Source organism: Neophocaena asiaeorientalis, unplaced genomic scaffold, assembly GCF_003031525.2.
Source record: "Neophocaena asiaeorientalis asiaeorientalis breed wild unplaced genomic scaffold, Neophocaena_asiaeorientalis_V1.1 scaffold114, whole genome shotgun sequence".
NCBI lineage: Eukaryota > Metazoa > Chordata > Mammalia > Artiodactyla > Phocoenidae > Neophocaena > Neophocaena asiaeorientalis.
Genome location: NW_020173116.1, coordinates 5,794,257 through 5,814,007, shown reverse-complemented (window position 1 = coordinate 5,814,007; position 19,751 = coordinate 5,794,257). Strand labels below are relative to the sequence as shown.

At 46.1% G+C, this 19,751-nt stretch overlaps 1 protein-coding gene across 1 annotated transcript in view; it reads right to left on the bottom strand.

The window, feature by feature from the left end:
• Positions 1 to 13,746: 13,746 nt before the first annotated feature.
• Positions 13,747 to 19,751, bottom strand: part of ANAPC1 (anaphase promoting complex subunit 1) — a 112,635-nt gene continuing 106,630 nt past the window's right edge. The window contains exon 49 of the mRNA XM_024743902.1: positions 13,747 to 14,384. The gene's annotated coding sequence lies outside the window, so the exon portion shown is untranslated. The remainder of the gene's footprint in view (positions 14,385 to 19,751) is intronic.

Here is a 19,751-nt window from a genome sequence, read left to right as displayed (position 1 = left end):
ACCGGGAGGCCCTCAACACACCCAAAGAGCTCTGAAAACCACGTAGGGAGTTCTAGCCCAAAGCCAAGCCAAGTGGTTCAGCCCCAGAGCTCCTTTTTTCACTGGGAGTCAGTTTTCACCAGGTGGGAGACACAGAGCCATTGACCCCAAGCAAGCACTCAGCAGAAACCTTGCTTAGCCTTAGACACTTGTCATCTCGGATTTAAACTTGACCCGGCCTGCCCCTGCCGCAGGTGAGATAAAGGTCAGGGAACAAAAGAGTTCCCCTTGAGGCTCAGAATCTCCATGGTTAATCACTTCCCACCCGATTTGACAGCCACAGATATTTTTCCCTCTTGCCCTCAGGCATGATCTCAACACAGGGTGAACTTGAAACTTGCATTTGAGGTACACACGCAAAGCTGACACATGAGAGCTGGAAGGACACTCAGAAGGCCTGACTCTCGCACGGACTGTGGCGGGATGTATTTGGTTTCCTCGGGAGGACAACACAGACCTTTGCACAGTGCTGAGAGTTCAACACTGGGGTCATCCCATCCAGAGATATGTAATCATCTTTTGCCTAAAAGCCACATACCTTAATTACATGTGGATCCAATAAACTTCTCGAAAATCATTGTACAGATAGGGACCCGTGGATGTCAGGAAGACCAGTTATATGTCCCAGACTAAAAGTACCCATTTGGGAAACAAATTGCTACAGTCACCTTGAAAAACTGTTAGGCAGTATCTTACAAAGTTCAATACACGTCTACCCCACGACCCGGTAGACCGAAGATAAATGAAAACACAAGTCTACACAAAGACCTGTACATGAATGGTCACAACAGCTCTATTCCTCATCACCCAAAACCAGAAACGCCTTGAATGTCCATTGAGTAAAGTCAAATGGTGGTGCATCCATACAGTGCAAAGCCACTCAGCAAAAAAGAGGAACAACCACTGATACCCGAGATGACAAGCCTCAGATAGATTCCGCTGAGGGAAAGAAGCCACATGCAAAGACTACACACTGCTCGATTCCATTTATCTGAAATTCTAGAAAAGGCAAAGCCACAGTGATAAAAAACAGGTCACTGGTTGCCGGGGCCAAGGTGGGGATGACTCCAAAGAGGTTAAAGGGGACCTCTTGGGGCGAAGGAGGGTTCTGTATCTCGATTGTGGTGGTAGTTATACAACTATGTATAATCACCAACATTCATTAAGGGTGCTCTTAAAATGGGTTGATTTTCTGTTACACAAATTACATCTCAATACTTTTTAAAGGTCCCCTCCTCCGTTCTCCAAAAAATCAGTCTATAGACTCTGTCCCTGTCCTTCTTTAACAAACTTGCTGTCTGCACCTCTGTTCCGGCACAAAGCTGTGGTTACATGGAACGAGAGGCTGGGAGGGAATCCCTGGTGTCCCGCCCTTGCTAGAAAAAGGTGGTCTACATCAGGGCACACCTTCAGAAAGCCAGAATGGGACCCACAGGCTGGCCACTGATGTGTCCCAGGAAAAGCAGACAGACATAAAGCGATCCACCCCAGAGGGGATGCATTCTGTCACCCCACAGAAGAGGGGCCCCCAGAGAGGAGGGGTGCACCCCAGGTGATCACAGGTGAAGATGGAGCAGGTCATGCAGGTGCCCAGAGGGGAACATTGCCCCAAGGATTAACCCTGTGAGTTCCTGGACCACTAAAGAAAGGCCAGCATGATCTTTAGAAACTGGCCGTAAAAAACACGAAGGATCCCAAGGCGTAAACGCCACGAGCATCTGTAGCTCAAAGGAATAAGACGAGTCTGTGAAAGTCAGAGGGACAGGAACACAGCAGATGTAAGTACTGAGATGCGTCATCCCATAGAGCCTGGTCAGATTCTAGAGAACCAAACTTCTCTCTTTGTTCCTCGCTAGAAAACAAACCATGAAGCTGCTTCTTTCGGGGGCAAACAATGAAGGTCATCTATGTTATTTTTTCAAATTGACACATGCCCTGAGCCTGGGAAGATTCTTGAGCAGGCATGTGAAGTGCCCACGGTGGGAGTCTGCAGGTCAGCAAACTGACCACACTCCCTTCCCCCACCTCACTGACCTGGAAGGTGTTGGGCAAACACAGGACGACCAACGCTACCACATTACATGCCAACCGTTGCTACCAATTTCTGCGAAATAACGACGACAGCATCACAGATTTTCTTGAAGCCAAAACCCCAAATAACACCAACAATACCGCAAGAGTCCCCAAATTAAAGGTTGCCACAGCCAGGCATGAAAGGGCTGTGAGGCACCCCCAGCCGTGGCCCTCAGTCTCTGCTGAACTCTGCCCACATTCCTGATTTCACAAGCCACAAGAAGGTGCTGGGCCATTTGCAACCAAACTCCAGGGAATTTGCAAAAATAGAGGAGGATAGCTAATGCCCCGACTCAGCAAAGAATCTACAACCTTCGCATTTCCCAGGGCTCCGGGTCAAATGAGCTTCCCCTACTCTACCTTCTGTCCTTCTTCCCCCCAAGGGCTACTCTCCTCAGCCTTGGGAGGAAGGAGGGTTCTCTGTGCTCTGTAGCCCCTCCAGGAGAAGAAATGGCCAATCATATCCTGTCTTTGGTTAGTTAACAAAAGATATAAGCTACAGGGGGAAAATGCGCAGGGTCGTTAGCTCATGAGTGGCCCAGCTGGATCTGCGTTCACTGCTCTCTGCCTGCATTCTATACCCATAGACACAACTAGGTTGTATTTAAATTGCCTGCCCCGAAGCTGAGCTTCTCTCCTGGAAAGGGAGCTTCTCAAGCACCAGCAAGTGTATCTCAGAACTGTAAAATGAATAAAGAGATACCTGAATTAAGTAGAGGCAGGAGACCAGAAGGGGGAGCTCTCTCGCCCTGCGACCACAGCACACAGCCCAACGGGAAGAAGAAAAACGCCTCTTCTTTCCTGGTGAGGACTCAGCCAATGAAAAGCCTGCTTGTTTACTATAACCCTCCCAACTTCCTCTTCCCCTCTATAAAAGCATCCTCATTCTCTTGCTGTAGGGAGACTTCCATGTGGCTCACCATTGTTGCAGGCCCCAAATTGCAATTCTCTGGTGATTCCTGAGAAACCCATCTTTGCTGGAGAAATATCCGGCCATCTGTTTATTTCAGATCAACAGAACTACCGGCAAAGACAGAGGCCAACCGACCAGGGTGAGGGATCCGTGTGCTGTGGGAAGCCGTGACCAAAATGAGCGCATCCTCGAGACACCCCCCCCCCAGGTCTGCTCCAGGCATTCGCCCCCCAGCCTTCCTGTGCCTTTAGCCTCAGCCTCCATCTCCCCATCTGTAAAATGGGGCACCATGCTGTGACACGGGTGTGTCGTAAAGAAAGAAAGAGATGAAATCAGAGAAAGGGAGACGCCTGCTCCCTTTGGATAAATGTGCATGTGCCATGTCCCTGGCAATGTTATTAGATATTTCAAACTATAAACTGTTAACCAAGATGATTACTGGAACAACCTTCCAGAAGTTATTAGCTTCCATTTAATAACAAGCCATTACCCACAAACAACCCATTAATTATCAGCCAACAAACGTCTTAAAGTTTCCAATGCTCGACGAATGATGTGATTTTTTTTTTTTTTAAATAATAAAACTGGAATTCTCCTGCACTTGAATGAGTTGCACCTGCCTCTGGGCAGCTTGGCTGTTGGCTGACTGCAGGAACACAGCAGAAATCTGGGAACAGCCTTCTCTTGAAACGCTGAGACCTTCCGAAGTCCAAACCCCAGTTTAATCAGAAAGTGGCAGTTCCTGTGCAGGGACTTATCCCTGACCGGCGGGGCAGGGGCATGGCAAAGAGTCCCAGGGCTGGGGCTCCTCTCTGGCTGCCTCTCACTCCCCACTGCAGGGAGCACGTCCATCTGTCTGCCAGGGAGCCGTCACTGTGGGCTGTCCGCTGGGTGCAGCTGGAGAAGTCACGCTATCGCTCTCACACCCTGACCTTTCTCCTCTCTCCCCAACCTTGTGCTAAGCAGACATCCAGAGGAAAGAGTGAGAACACTGAAAAGCACCTCCGCTTCTGTTCCAGAGGCTTCTACATGCATCATTAGCTCGTTCAAACCTTGCAGCAGCTCCAAAGTAGCTATCATCACTCTCGTTTTTGCCAAGTTCACAGAGCAAATACGTGGCCAATGTGGGACTCAGGTGCGGGCCTGCCCGAGGGCATCACCCAGCCAGCCCACCACACCAAGCACCCTGACCCTTCAAGGAAAAGCTTATTACACCCGCCCTGCTGGTCTCCCCCTCCGTGATTCTCAGCTCTGTGAGGGCAGACTGCCTTTTACTGACTTGTGTCTGCCACAATGTAGCTCCTAGGGGATGTGCAAGAAAAGTTTTCGAGATGAGTGAATCTAGAAATCAGAGGCCAACCCACAATATATGCAGTTGACCCCCAGAGAATGTTTGGCGGGTGACTGAAGGGTGCTGTGGGCAGACACTTCTGGTGAGCGCTGCCCCACTTTGGATAAATGGGCGTGCGCTGTGCCCCTGGCAATGTTATTGCATATTGCAAACGCCTTGAGAGTATGGTGGCCAGGCAGAGGACTTCAAGCTTCCCAACCTCCCTGGTCCTATTCCAGGGAGAGGCTCAGTGAGGAAGGGATTCCTGGGACCTGCCACCCGTGTTGGGGGCAGGAGGGCGACACAGTGCAGTTAGCAAATCAGCCTGCCTCGCTCCTGTCCTCAGAGGACCTGTAGCTGCGTCCTCTTCAGCACTAGCCAGGTGACACCTCAAGAAATTCCAGTGACCTAAGATTGGGCCAAATGAAGCTGCTCTCGAGTGGGTCCCTGGGGTGTAGATGTACACGAAGAGCTCCGTGGTTGGATGCTCTGAGGAGATGGCACAGGGGGAGAGAACTTCTTTATCGCAAGACCACCTTCATAAGAAGCTATCAGGTTGCCTAGCCCACTCAAAAGAAAGTCCTAGAAAAAAACAAACTTAGCTTCTAGTGTCCACACACCACCTCACACGCATTAGGATGGCTACTCTAAAAAAAAAAAAAGAAAGAAAGAATACATGTTGACAAGGATGTAGAGAAATTGGAACTCTTGTGCATTGTTGATGGGAATGTAAAATGGTGCAGCCACTAGGGAAAACAATATAGCGGTTCCTCAAAAAATTAAAAATAGAGTCACATGATCCAGCCGTTCCACTTCTGAGTATATACCCATGAGAACTGAAAGCAGGTCTCAAACAGATATTTGTATACCCCCGTTCATAGCATTATTCACAACAGCCAAAAGGTGGAAGCAATCCAAGTATCCATCAACAGAGGATGGGAGAAACAAAACGTGGTCTATATACATATTGGAATAGCATTCACCCTTATAAAGGAAGGAAATTCTGACACCTGCTACAACATAGATGAACCCTGAGTACATTATGCTGAGTGAAACAAGCCAGACATAAAAGAACAAATACTGTGTGATTCCATTTATATGAGGTAGAGTAATCAAATTCATAGACAGAAAGTAGAATGGTAGTTGCCGGGGTTTGCAGGGAGGGAAAAATGAGGAGTTAGTGTTTAACGGATACAGAGATTCCATTTCATAAGAGGAAAACCTATGGAGATGGATGGTGGTGATGATTACACAATATGAATGCATTAAATACCACTGAACTATACACTTAAAATGCTAAAGATGGTAAATTTTATGTTGTGTATTTCACCACAATTTTTTAAAGTGTCCACACATATTAAAATTAAAAGCACCCAATCCTTACTCCCCCATGGTTGACCAGATTACACTTTTTGTTTTGCTGTGATGTGTCTCCTCTTCAGTTTCACATCCATCTGGTGCCAATTTTATTAATGGCAGAATGAGATTCAAATCAACTTTCCTCCAGAGAAAGGATGAACCCGAGAAGCAGGCAACTTGCCAGGATCAAAGAACAGGAAAATAAGCCAACATCAGTTCAGAAGGTGCTGCCCTGGAGCCTAGCCCTTCTGAAACCCGCCATGTGGGGGGAAGGGGAAGGGGGCGGGGCAGAAGGAGGACCAGGTTACAATCCAAAAGATGTATTATCACTCTCCATCCGGGTTCAAAATGTTTCTTTCGATGAGTCACAAAGGTTAGCTGGGAGGCTCTTAAATTAAAAACCCACAGGGTTTTCCTTTTATAGACTGTCCTCAGGAGACCTCTCACTGAGTGTTCTCCCTCGGTCCTCATCCCCAACTGGCAGCTGCTCTAAGCATGTGTGTTTACAGAAATACCAGTAGTTATTGCATGTTCCCTTCCATGTGATTAAGCATTGCCATAAAGCCCAGGCTGGATTAGAAATAGATTTTTCCCTTCAGAGAAAGGCTGAATGGGGCAAAGCCAGTGGCCATGGTGGGTGTCTTGTGCCACCTACTGGCCACTGATGGGATTACATAGCAATCGCCTTAGGGGTAGACAGGGCTTTGCCACCTGCCAGTGAGCAGGCCAGAACCGCTGCCCCGCCCACACTGCAGGGCAGGGGGTAACTGGGAAATGCCACCAACCAACCATCCCACACTGGAACTGATCTCCAGTCCTGTACTCCCTAGTGAAGGGCTCCAGTCACCTGAGCTATTGTCTAAGGAAGCAGCCCATCGGGTCTCTTGCTGCCAGGAGAAGGGCACTTCAGGACAAGGGGAACTTACATGGCAGCACTATTCACCACGTGCATGTTTAGACTTGGAGATGAGGGGCGTGCACTCCACTGTGGTTTGCAACGTTACAGCACGTCCCAGGTAGCTTTGGACAAACGTATCTCTTTTGATCCTCATAACAACCTTATGAGGTAGGTTCCATTGTTCTTATTTTAGAGGTGAGGAAACCAAAACACAGAGAGGTGGGCTTCCCTGGTGGCGCAGTGGTTGAGAGTCCGCCTGCCGATGCAGGGGACACGGGTTCGTGCCCCGGTCCGCGAAGATCCCACATGCCGCGGAGCTGCTGAGCCTGCGCGTCCGGAGCCTGTGCTCCGCAACGGGAGAGGCCACAACAGTGAGAGGCCCACGTACAGCAAAAAAAATAATAAAAATAAATTTTAAAATTAAATTAAAAAATAACACAGAGAGGTCTGGTCACTGGGTTAAGTACCTTTCTGTCACACAGAGGGAAATGAAGGGTTATTGGGGTACTTACTTGCTTGGAAGTGGAACTACAATTCAATGGTTCTTTTATTGTCTATTTTCCAAATCAAACACACCAACATAAAGATATCTGAGTATTCTCTTAACAGTTTGGAAGATCCTACTTGAAAGTTCCCCAAGCAAATGAGCACCCTCACCTCTGTAGCCACTGCCTCATTTCTTGGTTCATTTCAACAAATATGGATTGACCATATTCTTCTGAGTTCCAGGCAGGGCAGTAGGAATGAACTAACTACTCCATCACTTACCTTATGATAGGGGCACTCTTGATGCCAACAAAAGTTTGGCTATTTCCCAAATAAAAACTAACCTTAAATAATGAAACTTTGTCACCATGGAGGGTATTCATGCTCTGAAGCCATTCACAAAGAGTTTGGGGCAAGCCATGCTCTCCTAGGTGACTACCTGGGGGAGTGACCCATGGGCAGGAGCCCAGGGCACAATGGGCTTCCTGGAGTGATGGAGGATAGGCGATTTGAGCCCAGGTCCTGAGTTAGGACTGTGCTGGCACCATCACCCTGTTGGGCTGATATCCTGAAATCCAACGAGACCCTGGGGCTTCTGGCCTCCGGAAGGACGAGTGATCAGGCTACCGCAGTCACCAGCCTCCACCTGCAGCCACAAGGACCCTGGGCAAGGCTGTACAGACCCTGCTCCGGGGCAAGGCAGCCCTAGAGGAGGGAGCCTTAGGGAGAAGGAGGGAGACAGGAGAAGGGCAGGTGGGGTTTGCTGTCACTTTCTCCTCCGTCCTCCAGGCCCACCAAGAGGCCACTTTCCTGTCTTCTCAAGAGCCATGTGTGAAAACATTTGATCAGCCCCATGACCATGTCAGGGAGGATGAGGAAAGCTCTCCACCACCCCCCACCCCTTCCGCAGCCTGGCTCTTGTGCCCTTGCCACCTCTGACTGCCCGGAACCTCTCGTAACCTGCCCCCAGCCCCAGTCTTCCCTCTCCGGTGCCCTCGCAGACCCACTGTGTTCTGGGTTGTCTCCCCTACCTTCACCTTGCACATTCCCTTCATTCGCCCCACCCTCACCGAAACTCAGTGCCCTTGTAGTCAACCCCAGAGGTCTGCACCCGCCTCATTTGATCAGAACATGTCCTGTGCTTACTACCTTTTTACTCTCCACTCCATGGACTCACGGTGGGAGCTCACACTAAACGCCATCTTGAGAACGGTGATTTGTTTGTGTGGTGGTTTCTGTGTGCCCGCTTAGTTTTTCTCCTCCTGCCCCATGCCCCCCCTCCTCCCCCTTCTTTTATAAGAACCCAGCATGTAGGAACTAAATTTATTTCATGCATATAAACCCAGGCACTTGACTAAATTACTGTGATGAATAACAGAACAGAAACAAATAAAAAAGTGGAAACTGACATCAACTCTTTAAACAAGCATTTTCTTAATTTAAATAAATAAAGGACCAAATAAACTAGAACCTCAGTCTTCCTGTCCCATCAGCGCTTAGCAGTAGCCAGAGAGAAAACAACTTTGTACTTCAGGGAGTGATGTCCTTTTTGACCACAGTACTCCCAGCCATGACCATGACTTTCAGCGGCCCTATCTCTGGCCCTGCTCACGGAGCCTGTAACTCATAGGCCCCCTGAACTTCTGCACCCACTACACAGGAACACTGGACTGCATGACCCAGTCAGCACAATCCAGGATTGGCGCATAACATCATTTAACCTAAAAGCTCACTGAAGAGGGAACATTAGCATGGACCCAATTTCTATCGACAGGATAAAAATTACTTAACTTCTCTGAGAGAGAAATGGTCTCTAGATTAATCAACATCCATAAATACATTTGAGCTTCCTAATAAGTTGTCCTATAAATACTGCACGTCATTTCTAATTAAAACAATATAAATTCCTCACACTCATGTAACCCTTTACACTCTCCATATGTTGTCATGGTAGCCCCTCAAGAACTACATGCAGTGATAATAAATACAATCCCTGTACATTAACAATTTAACATGCGGACATTTTCACAATCATTTTAAAGTACAAATCCCCTAAGCATATATGTCCTCTGAAGCGGTTGAGTACATTGTCCTGGAGAATTTTTGCACAGCAACCTGGATGCTCTGTGTTGCTGTTCAGGCCTTCGCCCAGTAGGGGGCACTCTAAGCCAACCTAAGTACACCCAACTAGGCACCATCAGCGCCTGATACCTGGCTAAGGCCTAAGGGGTTTCATGCATCGGCCAGACCTCCCAACAACCCCGGAAGGCAGGGACTGGGCTGTGTTGGCCATGATCCCATATTCAGTGCCAGAGAGTTGGTATAATTACCTCCTGGAACAACAGACCATATTTGGAGCCGCACCACGACCCTCAGTGTCAATAAGCCACACCCCCGTGTGAATGCCCTCCCATGCTGACTCTGGGCGTGGCCATGTGTTTCCTTTTCCGTCCTTTTATTAACATGTGTGTTAAAAGCGTGGGGTTGGGTCTTGTTTTTTTACGCAATCCGGCAATTTCTGCCTTGAATTTCTGTCCTACCACTTTTCACCTACTGCAAGAAACTCTTGTAGCCCAGCCTCAGGCTGCCATGAAGGGACTCACCTTTTCCTTGTGGTTGGATGGTGGGGAAAGCCATTGTTTGGGAGAGTCTAGGCCCATCTTTAGGTCCACCTCCTGCAGGGCTCACAACCCAAGCACCACAGGAATGTGTATGCTCTCTGCATTCTCTCTGCTGACCAGCCCCTTCTCCAGTGCTACTTCCCCAGCAAAATTCCAGAGGAAGGGAGAGGGTTGTTGGGCAGGGAGATGAATATTTGCATGTGGAACTCTTTCAGACCCTAGCAGCTTCCCCGCACCCAGGATGCTTCTTCTCAGCCTGTGCTCACCTGCCCCCAGAGAACTCCAGGGCTCTCAACTCACCTGTAGGGGGTGTGTCCCTCTGCAGTTCAGCCCATCGCAGCTTCCTTACATCTACCAGTCTTTGAAAACCCCAGGAAACGTATGCTTTTTATTCCATATATTTAATTCTCTTATCAACATGGGAGGAAATTGTTTATATCTTTCTACATCGTAATCGGAAGCAGACAACCCTATCTTGCTTAAGCCACTAACATTTGTGTTTCCGTTATACAACCAAGCTTAATTCCTGGGCTCACAGTATAGAAAAGACAATCACAACTAGCACTGAAGGTGTCCAGACAGCAGGGACAGTCCAGTACACAGGCGCCAGTCTCACTGGAATTGTCTCGCCTGTCTGCAAGCAGCTGTGGCCACTACAGTCAAAAATTGAATTTGAAAACATTTGTACTGAGTCCAAGATCTCCAGCTTGCTGGCGATTTCCCACACCTCCTCTTATTACTTATCCACTTACTTCATATATTTAAGTTTTCTTCTGGCCCTTATTGACATTTCAGTTTGATACTCAGTGAACACTGAGAAATTCCGTGCATGTCCCCCAGCAATCATGTCTACTCTGCTTTCCATGCAGATATTTTGCATCTCATGGCAAAGCTCCCATAAGCTCATTCATTTCTTTGCCTCTCATTTTCTACAAATATAATCATTTTCTATTAAAGTCAGATGGGAGAGTGCTTGGAACAGCATAGTGTCTCACAAATCTGGGATCTATCTTGGATCTCTTCCTAACAGTCACAAACATTTTCTAGCTCAGGGGCACTTCTCTCGCCCTTAGCATCACAACAGAGACCTAGAGGCCACATCTGCCTGCAACGCCGGCCTCCATGGAAGACTCACATGTCTTCTGCTCTCCACCAGCAGGAGAGGCAGCACTGAGGTCTCTGGGGAGTGTGTGGCCTTGAGCACCTTTGTGCAGAGCCCGTCTCAGGGGATGTAGCTTCGGGACCGCACAGAGGAAATAATCCGAGCTATTCAGGAGGGTGTTGAGGACAGAGAGGGGAGAACAACTGTGCCTGCAGAAGTCAATCTCCCAGTCCCAACTCCACCTCACCCCATCAAAACCCAAACGGCTCATCGCAAAACACAACCAGCCCTTACACTAGCGAGAAAAATGGGTCTCTCTGCACACGAGACCATTAAGCAGAAACCAAATTAGGCTGGCCATCTCCTCTTTGCTTGCGCCAGGGAAGGGAAGGGAAGTCTGCAGAGGAAGAAAGTACAAAACAGCACAATTCTTTGCTTTCTTTTTTTAAAACTTTTACAATTTTGAAACTATTGTAGATTCACAGAGTTGTAAGAAATAATACAGAGAGCCCATATGTCCTTTACCCAGGTTCCCATGGTACCAGCTTGCGTAACTACAGCACAATATCCCCAGCAGGAGAGTTCTGAGGTCTCTGGTGCGTCTGGCCTCAACCACAAAATTGCCATTATTACAATCCATGCACCTTATTTATACTTCACTGCTTTTACATTCACTCAGTTGTTTGTGCGTGTGTGTGGTACTATGCAATCACATGTGTGGATTTGTGTGACCACCAGCAGAGCCAACATACACAACAGTCCCATCACAAGGATTCCTCACGTTATCTCTTTGATAGCCACTTCACTTCCTACCCTCACTTCCTACCCTCATCCCTAATCTCTGCCAACTACTATTTTCTCCATCTCTATAATTTCAATAATGCTATATAAATGGGATCATACAATATATAACCTTTGAGATTGATTTTTTTCTCTCATAATTCTGTGAGTTATTACAGAATAACTTTCTTTTATTACTGAGAAGTGTTCTATGCTTCACTTTTCTTTAAAGGCATCTTATAGTCTCTTCTGATTTCATGGATTGATAGAAGAATGTGATTAATGTCACCTCTTCGTTTTCAAAATTGTTAGGTATAAACATGATCGAATGAAAAGGAAAAGAAGTGTACGTGAAGCACTCTGAGTTTGCATTTTTCTTCCTAATTTGCTGATAATTTGTATTTATGAATGCAGCTTTCAGGGAAACCACTTCCTGTGTTGAACAGAGTTTGTTAATAATAACAATAAAGGCTAGAAACTCAAAATGTAACCGCAACAAAAATGTTACTGTCCTGGACCTCTGGTTACAAACAAGATGGAGTAGATGAACTTTTCCCTATTCTTCCTGCTAAGAACAGTGATAACACCTGGATATTATATATGAAACATGAGAAGACTCAAGGGTGGAGAGAAAAAAGCAGATTGGATAAGAACCCCAGGACCTGAGGAACAACATGGCAGTAAGTTTTTCAGGTTTCTTCTTGGCTTCTTATATCTCAGACTGGGCTGAAGAAGCCAGCAAACTAGAGGCTTCAATGGGTGCAGACAAAAAAGCCCCCAAGGGCTTCCCTGGTGGCGCAGTGGCTGAGAGTCCGCCTGCCGATGCAGGAGACACGGGTTCGTGCCCTGGTACCAGAAGATCCCACATGCCGCGGAGCGGCTGGGCCCGTGAGCCATGGTCGCTGAGCCTGCGCGTCCGGAGCCTGTGCTCCGCAACAGGAGAGGCCACAGCAGTGAGAGGTCAGCGTACCACAAAAAAAAAAAAAAAATCCCCCAAGAAAAGCCTACTCTTTTTGGCCAAAGGATCAGGAAAACAGCAACCTAGCAAGACAGAAAACTTTTGGACAGTAACCACCATACTCCAGACAAACACCATGAGAAAAAGGGGACCCACACTTGTTACTGAAAGCTGAGTGAAGAACCTAAACTCCCATCCTCTTCTGGTTGTAACAAGATGCTCTGCCCTTCCCTCCACAGCCAGGATGGTGGCAGTCAGGGCTGAGTGACAGCCCAGAATTTTCATCCACGCCTGGCAACAACGGGGCATGCCCCCACCACTTGCAGTGCCAGTGGAAGCCCCATAGAGATCCTGGACTCTCAGATGAGCAACCACTAAATAACTGACACAAAGAAATACACTCAAAAACACTATAAAGCCAAAATGAAATTATAAAGTATATTCAAGCAACTCACAGGAAGGCAGGAAAAAGGAAACAGAGAGACAAGGAGAGAACTAAAAGGAAACAAAAAATGGCAGACTTAGCCCTAACATATAAATACTGACATTAAATGTAAATAGTCTAAATACACCTCCTAGGGACTTCCCTGGCAGTCCAGTGGTTAAGGCTCTGTGCTTCCACTGCAGGGGGCACGGGTCCGATCCCCGGTCAGGGAACTAAGATCCTGCATGCCACACAGTGTGGCCAATAAATGAATAAATAAATACACCTATCAAAAGGCAGAGACTGGCAGAGTGCATTGGAAAACTTGACCCAACCATATACCGTCTACGTGAAATTCACTTCAAATATAACAATAGCGGCTTCCCTGGTGGCACAGTGGTTGAGAGTCCGCCTGACGATGCAGGGAACATGGGTTCATGCCCCGGTCCGGGAAGATCCCACATGCTGCGGAGCGGCTGGGCCCGTGAGCCATGGCCGCTGAGCCTGTGCTCCGCAACGGGAGAGGCCACAACAGTGAGAGGCCCGCGTACCGCAAAAAAAAAAAAAAAAAAAAAAAAAAAAGAGAACTTACAAATATAACAATAGAGGTAGGTTGAACATAAAAGAATGGAAAAAGATATGCTATGTAAACATCGGTCAAAAGAAAACAGAGTGGCTACATTCATATCAAATAAAGTAAACTTCAGAGCAAAGAAAATTTCTCAAAAGATGTAATAGGAAATGTTATCTAAATGTTCCCAAAATACGCAGAACAATTCCAAGCTCTTTCTCAAAGCCAAATCCATGACACCTCTACTTGGGAACTCTGAGTATTTCCTCTAGCTGCCCAGCTGAGAAGATAGTAACTAAGCTACTCCTCTCCCCGCAATGGAAGAAGGTGAGCACCCAGTGTACAAAAGGGGCTCTTTGAGAAAAAGGCTCAGAGCAGGTTTGTCTCATCAAGAACTCCAGTTAGACCCCAGCTAAGTGAAGAAGCGAGACAAGAGATGCACAGGCCAAAAAGGATTGCTCCACTTGGCTTCCACCCACACGCTGGGGATCATACATTAACAGCTGTTAGTCCCAGATGCACCAAGAGAGTGGGGAGGGGAGAGAGGAGGGGTGATTCAAGATTCTTGAGAATAAACAGAGGTTTCCCCCAAACCTTTCACAATCCAGGTCAACGCTGCAAGCGCTTCCGTAAGCTCTGGTCATCTGAGGGCAGTGCTCAGGGAGTGCCCGGCACAGCGAGGAGACTGCCGGCTGTGGGGTTTGGGATCACCGTCTGTGGAGTTCTCCTCCTTGACTTCAGTACCATCCGGTGGATCCAACATATCTCCGTTCACGATTTAAAACAGTCTCCAAATCTTGTCAAAGCATCCGGTTTACACCATCCACCCACTGCAAGAGATGAATTTACAGTATTGTACTGGGTCCCTGGGCGCATTCCAGAGTGAGATGTGGTTACTCAACTTTAAGGCTGAGGAACAGAAATTACCGTCCTAGTCTAAACTGCGGCTTCTATACTTGTTCTACATCTTTATTCAAAGTCATTAGTCCCTACGGGGAGAATGGTGCGTGTACACGCATGGTGCTGTGCAGTTCGCAAAGGTATGTTCATGGTTCTTATACTACTGTACCCTCAGAATCACAGGCATACCTAACTCGTCCAGAGTGACTCACATTGAATCTAGGACACCTGCCTCTCAGTGTGGGGGCAGCGCCAGACCCACACCGGGGAAAACAGCAAGTCCCACGGGATATGTTTCCATTCATCCTCTGCTGTACCTATCTGAGTTCATGGTTTTTCCTCTGCTGCTGACGGTGTAACCCTAACAAAGGCCTCCTCTAATTTCAGTAATCGAATATGACCTGGTCAGCCAAGAGCGTGGGGGGGATGCCCTCATAATCCCTGACAGCGTGTCTCAGCAAAGTTGGTTGCCTTCTCAACGTGCAGCTACAGCAGCGACCTCTATCCAACATGAATGTTGGCGTCCATTCCACAAAAAAACTGTAAAGTCTCTACTGTGTTCTTCAAAAGGCCATGCAAGAGTCATCCTCCTGACCCCCTCCTGGACGCACAGCGGCAAACCCGCAGTGGAAAGAACAGCCAACATCCTACCACCAACACCAACACCCACAGAGAAAGCCAGGTGGGTTCGCAGCTCACACCCTATCAAAGAAGAGGGAGTGGAGGAAACCCACAGACATCTTCCCAGCATCAGCAGCCAGAGACAGAGCCCAGCTGCACTTCGCTGCTAGCAGTCTCATAAAGACGGGAATACAGAGGCTGGTAGCACAAGCATCACCACCATTACCACCACACGGGAAAAGAAACGAGCTTTGCAGAGCTTCTCATCACAGGAAGGGTGGAAACAGAGGTGAACACTTAACTGGAAGACCAAGATAGCCTCCTCCCCCTGCCCCCTCAAGTTCGGAGAGCTGACACCACCAGGAAGGGAGGCAGGGAGGACACACCTCTCCTCCCCTTGCCTCCAGAATGATCCCAGGAAGCTCCACGACCATCAGCAGCCTACTTAACACCCAAGTCACAGGCAAGTTGAGAGAGGGAATGTTTTAAAGGAAAAGCTTAGCCCCCACTCGCCGCAACTAGAGAAAAGCCCACGCGCAGCAACGAAGACCCAGTGCAGCCAAAAATAAATTAATTAATTAATAATAAACGAAAAGCGTGACCCCTTGGACTTAGTCCTGCATAGACATGGCCTGAGGAAATGAAAGAAGAGAGAGAATACTCTCGCTCAAGCCCCCCATCCCCCCACCCACCCTGGGATCCCCTGCTAGCGGTTCTCGGAGCTAAATCCTGAAGAGCAGAGCCCCTGGCCAGGCTCAGAAGCTGATGCGTCCTTGTGTGCCCTCCACATGGCATTCAAAATTTTTAAATTTGTTGCCATTGCTTAAAATTTGGAAGATTTCACATTAAAAAAATCTAATTTCTGGCTTCTTTTGAAACATCGTAAGACCCGGACTCCCGCGAGTTAAGAATCCCCTGCCTAAGCCCACATGTGGAACTGGGGTGGGTGACAGCCACTCCCCATGACTGATGCCCTCTGGCACCCTCTAGGCCTCCAGCTCTGTGCTGGCTTCACCGTGGTGCTGCTGACTGGTCCCAGAAGACATCTGTGGTGCAGTCCACGCTAGTGACAATGCCAAACTTGCCTCCCTCCACCCCATGTATGCTGGAGATTTCTAGGACATAAAAATTTCCAGAATACAGAGACTCCATAAAGAAGCTCCTGTTCCCTTTCCCTTCACCACACTTCCCGCTCCCTGCAAAAAAAAAAAAAAAATTGCCCTCCAAGAGTCACATCTCACTAGGAGAAAACTTATCTGGTGTGAAATCTGAAGAATGGAGGAAGCAGGAATCTAGCCACCAAGCTGAAGGGCAACCCGGGCTTCAAGGATAACCCCTCAATGAGCTGGAATTAGGGGTGGAGACCACAGACCCAACCAGAGTCAGGAATAGTGTCTCGGAGGGAGAAGATGCCGCCCCCGTATCCCTCAGCTCTGGAACCCACAGGGCACTTCTCATGGGGCACCAATCAGAGGGAACCACAGCAGAACCTGCGGTCACTCCACCCCGAAGCTTGGCACCCAGGTTCCCAGTGGGAAGAAGGCTTTTCAAGGGATCTGGCCTCTGCCATGTAGTGCTTATGTATGGTCTTGGGCTAGACCCTGGTGCTTTCAGGGCCACTGTTTTCTCATTTATCAATAAAGAGCTTAAAGTGAGTAAATTTCAAACGGCTTTTAGCAATGAAATATTTTTTTCAAACTGATTTCTCTACCAATCCCCAGTAAAAAAAAAAACAAAAAAAACAGACATGCAGTAGTGGTTGCCTAGAGCTGGAGGTGAGAATGGGGAGTGACTGCAAGGAGGGAGGGATCTTTTGGAGGGATGGACATGTTCCAAAATTAGATTGTGGTGATGATTGTTGAACTCTGTGTAAATACACTAAAATTCATTGAATTGTATGTTTAAAATGAGTGAATATTATGTAACATACATCAATAAAGCAGTTTAAAACAACCCAATCAAAAAATGGGCTGAAGACCTAAATAGAATTTTCTCCAAAGAAGATATACAGATGGCCAATAGGCACATGAAAAGGTGTTCAACATTGCTAATTATTAGAGAAATGCAAATCAAAACTACAATGAGGTATCACCTCACACCAGTCAGAATGGCCATCATTAAAAGGTCTACAAATAGGAATTCCCTGGTGGTCCAGTGGTTAGGACTCAGTGCTTCCACTGCAGAGGGCACTGATCAGGTTTGATCCCTGATCAGGGAACTAAGATCCCACGTGCCATGCGGCACAGCCCACAAAACAAAAACAAAGTCTACAAATAACAAATGCTGGAGAGGATGTGGAGAAAAGGGAACCCTCCTTCCTACACTGATGGTGGGAATGTAAACTGATGCAGTCACTATGGAAAACAGTATGGAGTTTCCTCAAAAAACTGAAAATAGAGTTACCATATGATTCAGCAATCCCACTATCCCACTCCTGGGCGTATATCCGAATAACACTGTAATTCAAAAAGATACACGCACCCCTATGTTCATAGCAGCACTATTCACAATAGCCAAGACATGGAAGCAACCTAAATGTCCATCAACAGATGAATGGATGTGGTACACATATACAATGGAATGTTACTCAGCCACAAAGAAGAATGAAATAATGCCGTCTGCAGCAACATGGAGGGACCTAGAGATTATCATACTAAGCAAAGTATGTCAGAAAGACACAAATACCATATGAGATCACTTACATGTGGAATCTAAAATATGACAAAAATGAACTTATCTACGAAACAGAAACAGACTCACAGACGTAGAGAACAGACTTGTGGTTGCCAAGGGGGAAGGTGGGTAGGGAACGGATGGATTGGGAGGTTGAGATTAGCAGATGCAAACTACTATATATAGGATGGATAAACAACAAGGTCCTCCTACTGCATAGCACAGGGAACTATATTCAATATCCCATGATATACCATAATGGAAAAGAATACGAAAAAGAATATGTACGTATATATATATATATGTATGTATAACGGAATCACTTTGCTGTACAGAAGTTAACACAACATTGTAAATCAACTATACTTCAATAAAGTTTTAAAAAAACTGATAGAAACAAAGAACAGATGGATGGTTACCAGAGGCAGGGACTGGGGGGGCGGGTGAAATGGTTGCAGGTGGTCGAAAGGTGTAAACTTCCAATTATAAAAGAAATAAGTCCTGAGGATGTGACGTACAGCATGGTGACTATATAATTAACACTGCTGTATGGTGTACTTGAGAGGTGCTAAGAAAGTAAATCCTAAAAGTTCTTATTACAGGCAAAACATTTTTCTGTAACTATATGAGGTAATAAATGTTAACTAAACTTACTGTGGGGACCATTTTGCAATATACACGTATGTCAAGTACTTATACTGTACACCTTAAACTCATACAGTGTTGTACCTCAATTACATTTCAATAAAACCAGAAGAAAAAAAATGGTTAAAAAAAAGAGGGTGTTAAAAGATACGCTATAGACTGGGAGAAAATATTTGCAAACCATGTATCTTACAAAGGACTTGTATCTGGGATCTACATAAAAAGCTCTCAAAACTCAACAACAAAGAAGTAGTTCAATTAGAAAAAAACATGAACAGAGATTTCACCAAAGAGGATAATCAGATGGCAAATAAACACATGAAATCAATATCATTATGGAATATCATTAGGGAAGTGCCAATTAAAGCCACAACGAGATATGGTTAAAATAAAAAGTGATAACCCAAATGCTGACAGTGATGTGGAGAAAGTGGATCACTGATAACATTCCTGGCGGGGATGTAAAATGATAGGGCCACTCTAGAAGAGTACGGCAGATTCTTACAAAACTAAATATGCACTTGACCATAGAACCATGGATTCCTACTAAGCAATAAAAAGGGATAAACTATTGATTTATGCAACAAATTAAACAGTTCTCAAGGGAATTATGCAAATTAAAAATAAAAGCCAGATCAGAAGATTATACACTATCTGTTTCCGTTTATGTATTTTTGAAATAACAAAATTATATAGAAGAAGAAGAGAATAGTGGTTGCCAGGGGTTGTGGATGGAGATACTATAAAAAAGTAGCATGAAGGATCCTTATAACAGAACTGTTCTGTACCTTGGTGGTGGTGTACATGAGTGTACACATGTGATAAAATTGCATAGAACTAAATACACACATAAGTGGTTGCATATAAAACTGGAGAAATCTGAATAAGGTCAATGGGTTGTACCAATGCCAATTTCCTATTGTGATACTGTGCTATAGATATTCAACTTTGTACCACTGAAGGAAATTTGGGGAAAGGTACATAGGATGTGTCATTACTTACAACTGCATTTATGAATCTACAATTATCTCAAAATGAAAAAGTTAATTTTTAAAATCTCAATATAATCAGTTAAACACAAATCAGAAGGGAGTAAAAATAAACTACATTGGGAAGGAGACGCAAGAGGGAGGAGATATGGGGATATATGTATAGCTGATTCACTTTGTTATAAAGCAGAAACTAACACACCATTGTAAAGCAATTATACTCCAATAAAGATGTTTAATAAATAATTAAATATCAAATAAACTACATTAATAACTTTACTATGAATATTAATCAACTTTTAATTTTGTATTTTCTCAATTTTTTGATATGTGGATGAATCACTTTCATTTGGAACCATTAATTGGTTA